The sequence below is a fragment of the Solanum pennellii genome, chromosome 11 (assembly GCF_001406875.1).
Source record: "Solanum pennellii chromosome 11, SPENNV200".
NCBI classification, from domain to species: Eukaryota; Viridiplantae; Streptophyta; class Magnoliopsida; order Solanales; family Solanaceae; genus Solanum; species Solanum pennellii.
The window spans coordinates 46,146,886-46,157,090 of record NC_028647.1 but is presented as its reverse complement, the minus strand read 5'-3'; the positions used below and the strand labels follow the sequence as shown (position 1 = coordinate 46,157,090).

Sequence of the window (10,205 nt, the reverse complement as noted above, 5' to 3'; positions counted from 1 at the left end):
TGGGAGAGGGGGAGGGTGAAATATGAATTTTTAAAAAATATTTTATATAGAATTTTTTTTTAAAAAGGGACAGGGATACGTTGAGGAGGTGGTGAAATGTTATAAGAAAAATAATTAAAATTTTTATTTTTTTAAAAAATTTATTTTTTTATGGATAGTAATACTTTAATCTTTAATTTATATTAATAGTTCATTATTTAATTTTATCAAGATGAAATATTTTATCCATGTGGAATGTCATGTGTCAATGTTTTTTCAAACAAAAGAGATAGTGTATTAAATACACCACTGAGGTGTGTTTTTCAAACTAAAAATGTTAGTTTAAGTATGATACTCATAATCTCAATAGTTTAGGTACGAAACTTAAAAGATGTATAATTTAGATGTGTTTTTAACACTATTTCTTTTTTTAAAAATATTATAATTAAATGACATACTGATGTATTTTCTCTATCTCTTTTTTTAAAAATATTATAGTTAAATGGGATACTGATTTATTTTCTCTATTTATTATGATATTTGAAGAATGAATAGAAATATCATAAAAGTAAAATGGAAATAATTAGGTAAATATATATACAAAAATTAGAGAAGGAAAGTGGAGTACACGGCATTGAGGGTGAGAGTAGGGTAGTGAGTGGAGGGTGTATTATTATGTTTGGCCCAGCCTGGCTGTTGCTTTTTGATATTTATAATAGAGGATATGAGATTAAGAAACAAGGCCTTATTTAGAAATTATTTACGAAACGTACCAACCGTCTTAACTAACGGAACGGAACGGTCAACCGTCAAACAATATGGCTCATGGCTGGCTCATGGCTGCTTATAGGAAACGACAATTGTGGTGGGCCCAAACGGGACAAATTTAGCCTTCTACACATTTTGACTCATTATAACTTAATTCTATTTTTTTTTTCATCTCAATTTATTGACGAAATTTTGTAAATAGCTACTAAAATAAATTAAATTAGGTTCTATACCTATAATGTGCTAATTATGATTCGTAGTTATATGTGTTGTTCTGAAAGTGGGAAAAAGAGGAGAGAAGGCAGAAGATGGAGTAGAGAAACGAATTGTATTTGTATATCTATCAGATAATTATATATATATGTTATTAGTATACATATATATCAATGATTATAATTAGGTCAAATACATAAGCAGATCCCTAAACTTGTTGGGTTTTTTCCCTCAGGTACCTCAACTACGTCATTTTCCTATTGAATCATTAAACCCCCATAATTTATTCCGTTTAAACAAACACCGTTGTCTGATGTGGAATCAGATTTATGAGGGGTATTGATAGAGGATACATATGTTGTTCCATAAATCATTAGTCCAATTGATAGTAAATATGTTTGAGAATAATTGTGTTTTACTGAAGTCATTTGAATACATTAGAAAACAAATGAGACTAACACGGTTTGTCTTCATTCCTTCAATCAAAATTATTACAATTCAAACACAATTGAAAACATTTACAATAGAAAAAGCTGATCAAAATCAACCAATAGTGCTTTAAAGAAACAAATTATGGGTGGTTCAATGATTCAATTGAAAAATAACATAGTTGAAGTACATGGGGGAAAAAACCCAACAAATTTAGGGATTTGTTTATGTATTTGGCCTTATAATTATATATCTACATAATTGTATATTTATAATTAGTACGTAACTATATATATATGTATTGATGAATACAACAATATTAAGGAACTAATAAATTGTATCATATCAATTTATATTTGTATATGCATAAGTTGTATTTGTGTATGTATAAGAGAATAGAGAGGAAGAGATGATAGGGACACACATAATTATAGTTAAACTTAAGCCGTAAGTGGTAATAAATGGAAATCATAGCAAGTATATTTTTGTTTGTCTGCGTAATTTCCCTTAATTTGATATGAATTAATTTAACTTGGTACGAAGTTTGAAAAAAAAAACAGACTTTTAAATTTGTATAATTTAAATACAAGATAACAATACAATACATAACATAATAATTAAAATATAAGATAAAATATAATAAATGACATAATAATTAATTCACAATGGAACAAGAATCACGCCAAAAAGATATTGAACGTGCATTCGGAGTTTTGCAATCACGTTTTGTAGGACCGTCACATTTTTGGAGAAAGAAAATGCTACATGATATAATGATTACATGTATTATATATACTGCACAACATGATAATTGAGGATGAACGTGATCTTAATGCACCAATTGAAGATGTCGTAGAGGCTCCAACTCCAACTACAAAAATGGAGGTAAATGAAAATCTCTTGTTTGAACAACTTTTAGCTAGACAAAAAAACTTAAGGAAAAAGTGCTTATTTTAAACTCCGTAATGCAATAATAGATCATTTATGGAGCAACATAATAATTTCAAAAATTTTGTGTTTATGTAATTGTACTTCACTTTTATTCGAATTTGTTCATTAGTTTGTATATTATATAATATTTTCTTGCAATTTATGTTATATGAAATTCAGAATAAAATATAACTTTATATTAAAATGAAAAAATTGAAAATAAAATTTTATATCACATGAAAATTATATAAAGTAATATTGGGAAAAAGAAACAAAAGATTTATATTATGAAATAAGAAAATAAGAACGAAATAGAATAATAATATATTATTGATGAGAAAGATTTTTTTCAGAGATTAAAATAGAGAATTAGGTTGGAGTTGGTTGTCTGAAGAAATAGAGAACTCTATATTAGGTGAGTGAAATAGAGTGTAGGGTTGACAATGCCCTTAGAAACAATTTTATTGAGGGTACAATAGGTATTTTAAGTTAAATGATTACTAAATATTAAATGTGTCATTTTCTTTAAGACTAGTTAAAAATAGAAAGTAACTCATATAAAGTGGGATATGAAGTATCTCTTAGGGTTTTTCGGTTGGTAACAAGTTAATTCATGATAATTAATTTGGGACAAGTTATTTCGAAATAATTTATTTCACCATATATATGAAATAATTTATCTTATTACTATGATAAAAAAAAAATGGTGAGATGATAATTCAATGATTACCTAATACCTTAAATAAAATGTGAGCTCATGTAATTCTATATTTTATCTTGAAATTATTATACTTTGTACCTCACGCCAAACGATTTTTAAAACTTATTTATCTCGACGCGTCTTGTCCTGTGGTATATATTAAGTCGAGTGTTAATGGTATTGTTCAATTGTTTTTTGTATCTATAAAATTCATAGTATACCAACTTTTTGATTAGTTTATTTTGTATAATCCAAATTGGACTTTTCAAAATTATTTCATAATATCGGTTTTATCTTTGATCATGATTGTTTCTCGTATTCTTTTTAAAAAAAATTTCATGCAGGAGTTACAAGTAAAAGTTGGTATAATATTTCACATATATTCGTAGAACTTCTATAAAAACTTTTAAGATATTTTTACTATTAGAAAGTGATGAATCTAAAAAATATAAAAGGTTACTTAATAGAGACCCTGTTGTGGTCCCACATTCTATTGAGCTGGATAAGCTAAGTGGGGAACCAAAAAGAAGCACGCGTATGAGGATTGCGCCTAAGAAATTAACAGATTATGTTGTGACTAGTGCAAATCACGTGTGTGTTGGAAATTAGTATAAGTAGCTAATATGAGGATGAGTAGGGTAGGCAATAAGTTGTAACAAATTCTTATTCTCATCCTTGTGATCTTCTCATCCTCATCATCTTCTTTATCTTATTTTATGCTTTTGTATTGTCTTTGTTTCCTTCAATTTCAGTTCTACTGTGATCAATTTGGCAGTGTTGTTCATAAAATAATACTTCAGTTCCATTGGTGCTTTCATTGAACTGACTATCACGTCACCAGATTTGAAACTCAAAGCTCCCGCCAAATCCATCTCGGACTCTTCTGACCTTTCTGATGCGGACCTCCATTCCCATCTAGCAAACCAACAATTAGTGATTCAGGATCTTGCTGCGCAATTTGCAAATCTCAGCTCTCGTTTTATAGTCGTTGGTGGTTGCTCCACCTTTTGGCTTGGCTGGTAGTGCCTCTGGTAGTCATATGACCATTCGTCACAAACCGGCACCGATTCAATTTGGTCGTTTTAATGGTGCTCAGGCAGACGCTTGGATCTTTCAGGCTGATGATCATTATTTTGATTTCTAAGGCATTGTTGCTGAACATAAATTGACCTTGACTTCATTTTACCTTGACAGTGAAGCATTGGGGTGGTATAAATGGCTTTACTGCAATAAGCAATTGAGTGATTGGCCTCGATTTACAGAGAAAATGCTTAGTCGCTTTCGTACCTGTCATATCCTTTTGCCGAAAAGTTCGTCTGTCTAAGATGATGCAAAATTCTACTATTGCAAACTTTCGTCGTCGTTTTGAGGCTGTTATGAATGAAACAATGACGTTGCCTGAGGAGTTGTTGGTGGAATGCTTTATTTCGAGCGTTCGACCCAATAATTTTGACGGCTGTTACTGCTCATCAGCCCACCCGATTAAACCAAGTTATTAACATAGCCTATATTCCAGAGCAACATATTATATATGAAAAAGGGCCGCCCGACCCGCCTTTGCTCGGACTCAACCCTTATTACCCACACCAACTTCACATTCATCCCCAATTGCGCCAACGGCGCCCTCTCGTGGTCGTCTTCCTTTTAAGCGTCCGTCTCAAGCTGAAATGCAGATTCGTCTAGAGAAAGACTTTGCTTCAATTGTGACGAGAAGTATTTTGCCGGCCACCGTTGTAAGACTAGCTTTCAACTATTGCTTTTGTCGTATGAGGTCGAGGATCCCTTGCTTATGCCAACACCTGATATATCTGAGAAGGTCATCACCGATGAACTTCAACGTTTGGAGGTTCAGGCTCACTCCACTATTCCTTATGATGCCTTAACTGGTGGTATCGTAGACTATGTGATTCGTCTCACCGTACATGTCACTGGTTCTCTGATACAGGTGCTTGTAGACGGCGATAGCACACATAATTTCATTTAGTCTCGGGTGGCCAAGTTTCTCCAGCTCCCAGTAACACCAGTCCCTATTTTCTCTGTGGTGGTAGGAAGTGGACAACTTCTCAAGTGTGATGGTATGTGTCGTCGTGTACCATTGACAATTTAGAGATCAACTATTTGTCTAGATTTCTTTGTGTTAGCTGTTCATGGGGCGAATTTGTTCATTGGGGCATGATAGATGGCTACGTTAGGCCCTGTGGTCAAGGATTATGGAGCTCGTACTTTTTAACTCAACTTGGTGAACAGTAATGCAGTTGGCATGGCAATCCACCAGATGCACAACCCATCTAGTTGCATAGCCTTCGTCGTTTAACATCTACTGATGCCCGCCTATATCGTTATCCTTATTTTCAGAAGAATCTCATGGAACGATTAGTTGGGGATATGCTTCGCGACAGGGTGATTCGTCCCAGCACCAACCTCTATTCTTCGCCTGTACTTTTACTACGCAAAAAAGATGGCACTTGGCACTTTTGTGTGGATAATCGCGCCTTGAATATTGTCACAGTGCGCGACAGATTTTTGATTCCCACTATTGATGAACTTTTTGATGAGCTTTAGGCTGCCCAATTTTTTTCTAAATTGGACTTATTATCAGACAATTATCAGATTCGGGTCCGACCAGGGGACATTGAGAAAACTGCATTTCAGACCCAGAAGGGTACTACAATTTCTTGGTTATGCCATTTGGTCTTTCCAATGCTCCGTCCACATTTCAATCCACCATGAATGATATATTTGCGTCACTTTGTGTTGTTTTTTTTATGACATTTTGATTTATAGTCCATCTTGGGATGCCCATCTTGAACAATTACGATTAGTTTAGCAATTGCTTTAGTAGCATAAATGGGTTGCTAAGCGATCGAAATGTGTCTTTGTCCAGGCATCTGTTGATTATTTGGGCCATGTTATCACTACCGCTTGTTTAGCAGTGGACCCAACTAAAATTACAGCGATTCAGCAGTGGCCTACGCCTTCTTCCGTGAAAGAAGTACAAAGTTCCTTAGGATTGGCTGGGTACGACCGTTGATTTATTCATCTTTATGCATCCATAGCTGCCACCTTGACTGAGTTGTTACGTAAGGAGGCCTTTGTGTGGGTTGTACCCCAATAGGAAGCTGTTGAAGCGTTAAGGCTTTGTCTCAGCTCCACCCATGTTTTGGCTCTTCAGGATTTTAGCAAAGCTTTCCAATTGGAAATTGATGGCTCTGGCATTGACGTTGGATCTATATTATCACAGAATGGCCATCTGTTGCTTTTTTCAGTCAAATACTTAGCAAACGCATGCAACAAACTTCAACCTATCACAGGGAAATGTTCACCATCATTCAAGTTGTTGGCAAGTGGTGACAATATTTGTTGGGACGCCAATTTACCACAGTGACTGATCAACAGTCACTCAAGAACTTGACCACCCAAACTATTCAGACACCTGATCAACAAAAATGGCTTAGCAAGTTGGTTGACTATGACTTCACCATTATATATCGACCTGGCCAACATAATGGAGCTATTGATGCATTGTCTAGAGTTTCGGATATCATTTACATGATGCTATCTGGGAGCGTGGCCTCTTTTCTTACTAAATTAAGACACCTTATTGTATGCCTTTTTTTGTCAAGCAATTAATGTTGAGTAAAAAATAAAATAAAAAATAATTTTTCTAGATGTGATAAAAGTAGTAAATAAAAGAATAACTATATTAAAAAATATTGGATAAATAAAATTAAATGAGAGGGGTAATACCATAATTTCAATAATAAATGAGAAAAGACTGAAACTTACACATAAATCACATTTGTTGGACACGTTTTATGTCTTTCTTAACAGATGAGGTAATAACGTAATTTCATCAATAAAAAATCAAGATATTGAAACTTACTCATAAATCACATTCGTTGGATGCGTTTTATGTCTTCTTTCTCAACTCAATTAATATTGAGTATAAATGAAAAAAATAATTATTTTTCTCGATACGGTAAAAGTAATAAATAAAAGAAAAAATATATTTTAAATTTTTTTGAACAAATCAAATTAAACGGAATGGGTAATATCGTAATTTCAACAATAATTGGGAAAATACTGAAAATTACACATGAATCACATTCATTGAATACGTTTTATGTCTTTCTTAACAAAAGGAATAATAACATAATTTCATCAATAAAAACCAAGACACTGAAACTTACTCATAAATCACATTTGTTGGATGTGTTTTATATCTTTCTTTCTCAGCTCAATTAATGTTGAGTATAACATTAAAAAAATAATTTTCTTTTTCGATATGATAAAATTAATAAATATATTCAAAAATATCGGCCAAATAAAATTAAACAAAAAGGATAATATCGTAATTTCAACAATAAATAGAAAAAAAACTAAAACTTAATAAATGATAAATATAAATTAGAAACTAAATATAACATTATTCATTTATTTCATAAAATAAATAAATATTGTTGATCATATCAAAAATTAATATAGTGGACAATTATTGTTGGACGGCGAAAGATCAACGCAATTGAGAGAGAGGATAAAACGGTCAACTTGACGCACAATGAAAAAGAAACATTCTAACTCCTTGTGCTACACTAGAGATATCAAAAGACAAACTGCACAGAGAAAAAAAGAGGTTTCAATTTGAAAAAAATGAAAGTAATTAAACCGGCTTCTGTTCAAGCTAACTTGTTTTATTTCCTTGCTCCATTCCTACTCACAAATAAACTATGTAGAAAGGTGGGATTTCTGTTTTGATCCTTTTTTATTTGATGAAATTATATGACTTAATATGTTTGTCTTCCTTGCTAATTTCATGTTTAACAAACTAAAATTGTTAACTTCCATGATATTTATGGTCTCATAAACTTTTTTTTTTCTGTCCATTTTGAAATTTTTGGACTGGTTGAAGTTTGAAATTTTTTCTTTGGTTAAATTTATTTTTTTCTACCCCTTCCCTAGAAGCCACCACATTAACTCCCTTTATATAACTGGAACTCACAACCTTACGATGGAAGTGAGGGCTATTTTGAAGCATTTGATGAAATTTTCTGTTTTGAGAAAATGGTGTATAAATTTAATATCTTTTTTTGAGAAAGAATTTTGTATAAAGTTCTCTTTGAACCCATTTTGAAAATTTGGTTCATAGAATGTTGCGTTTTGACAGCCTATTGGATTTGATGAAATCCTTCATCTTCTATGTTGTTTTCTCGACTTGCTGGTTTTTTATGCCTATCCTGTATTTAGAATTTGGTTGTTTCCCATGTTCATGAAGCTTGAGATGTATTTACTTAAAGGAAAAAAATGCTTGTCTTGTACTAGAAGACGCTTGGTTAGTGCTCATGCTTTTATTTCTTGATCAGGTTTTGAACTTTCGAGAGTGTACCCTTATCAGGTTATTCCATCAAATTCTTCATTGGGCCAACAATTGCTATTGGAGTTTCATGCATCATCTAGTTGTGGGCATGCTGGAGTTGCTTGAACATATCATCGTCTGACCTCTAATTTCTATTGGAAACACATGAAACAAGATGTGAAGGTTTTTGTCTCAGCATGCCAAATCTGCCAGCAGGTGAAAGATATCAACCATCACCCTTCGGGCCTTCTTCAACCCTTACCGATTCCTGAGTTGGTTTTGAAGATATTTTCATGGATTTTATCACATGTCTTCCTAGTTTAAAGGGAAAATCTACATTAATGACAATAGTAGATCGCTAGTCCAAATACAGATACTTTATTTCTCTTCCAGCTACTTCCACAGCTAGAACTGTGGCTGAGGCTTTTGTGGTTGACATCATCCGCTTACATGGTCCTCCACGCACGATAGTCACTGATCGTGATCCTAGATTTTTTCACGATTTTTGGCAGGAGATACATTGGCTTCAAGGGACTACTCTAGCCGTGAGTACCACCTATTACTCACAAACCGATGGACAATCTGAGGCTTTGACCAAATGTTTGGAGTAGTACCTATGTTGCTTTATGGCTGACACTCCAAAAGATTGGGTTGATATGCTTCCGTGGATTGGTACAACACTACCCTCTAAACTTCAGCGGGCATGACTCCTTTTGAAGCAGTCTATGACCGCAAAATGTTGTCTATAACTAGTTTTGTCATGAGTGACAGTTCAAGTGATCTTGTGGACCAGTTCTTGTTATAGAGAGATGAAGTTTTACTGTTGCTCAAGTTGAACCTGGCCAAGGCTCAGAAGCATATGAAAATCAATGCGGATAAGCTACGTACTGACATCCATTTCCAAGTTGGAGATTGGGTTTATGTCAAGATCAAACCATATCGCCAACATTTGTTACGTCTGCAGCATTTCCATAAACTTTGGCACAAGTTTTTTGGACCTTTTCAGGTGCTCAAGAAAATAGGAGAAGTCGCTTACAAACTTGACCTCTAGAGGTTGTGAAAATTCATCCTATGATTCACGTTTCATTTCTCAAGCATTGTATTGGCTAGCCTGAGAACCAAGTGACTCCTCTTCAATTGACTGAATCTAATTCTGATCTGCCACTGCATATGACAACCTCGAAGACAAGGTTCTCGATTCGGAAGGAAGTAATATTGTGGTCCTACATTCTATTGAGCTGGATAACCTAAGTGGGGGATCAACGAGAAGCACGCGTACATGATTGTGCCTAAGAAATTGACAGATTATGTTGTGAGTAGTGCAAGTCACGTAAAGGGCAACACATGAGCTGGAAATTAGTATATGTAGCTAATATGAGGATGAGTAGGGTACGCATCATGTTATAGCAAATTCTTATTCTCATCCCTGTGATCTTCTCATCCTCATCATCTTCTTTATCTTATTTCATGCTTTTTGTATTGTCTTTATTTCCGTCAATTTCAGTTTTATTATAATCAATTTGGCAGTGTTTTTCATAAAATACTACTTCAGATATTTAGTGTTCCAGATACATCATTATTTTATTGTAGTGTAAAATAATATAAATAAAGCTAAAGAAAATATAAATAAGAAGAGTGAAAATAAGTTGATTAAAATGAGACTCAAGAACTATTAAAATTAAATATCCAATACGGGAAATTTAAATAATATGAGAGGAAAAATACAAGGCTAATAAGTCTGGAAGTTGGAATTTTCACTGATAATAATCTGTTAGGCCTGAAGACGTGCCCAAGACGAAGTTTAGGACTCTTATAGGCATTATAAATTTTTGG

General features: G+C 33.4%; 2 long non-coding RNA genes across 2 annotated transcripts; both read left to right on the top strand.

Moving 5' to 3' along the window:
• The first annotated feature begins 3,549 nt into the window (after positions 1-3,549).
• On the top strand, positions 3,550-6,652 carry LOC107003397. The gene is made up of 2 exons (XR_001454654.2): positions 3,550-5,681; positions 5,904-6,652. It is a non-coding gene; the product is annotated as an uncharacterized LOC107003397 (long non-coding RNA).
• Positions 6,653-7,616: 964 nt separating this feature from the next.
• LOC107004218 lies at positions 7,617-9,943 on the top strand. Its single transcript, XR_001454702.2, has 2 exons — positions 7,617-7,756; positions 8,380-9,943. It is a non-coding gene; the product is annotated as an uncharacterized LOC107004218 (long non-coding RNA).
• Positions 9,944-10,205: the final 262 nt, after the last annotated feature.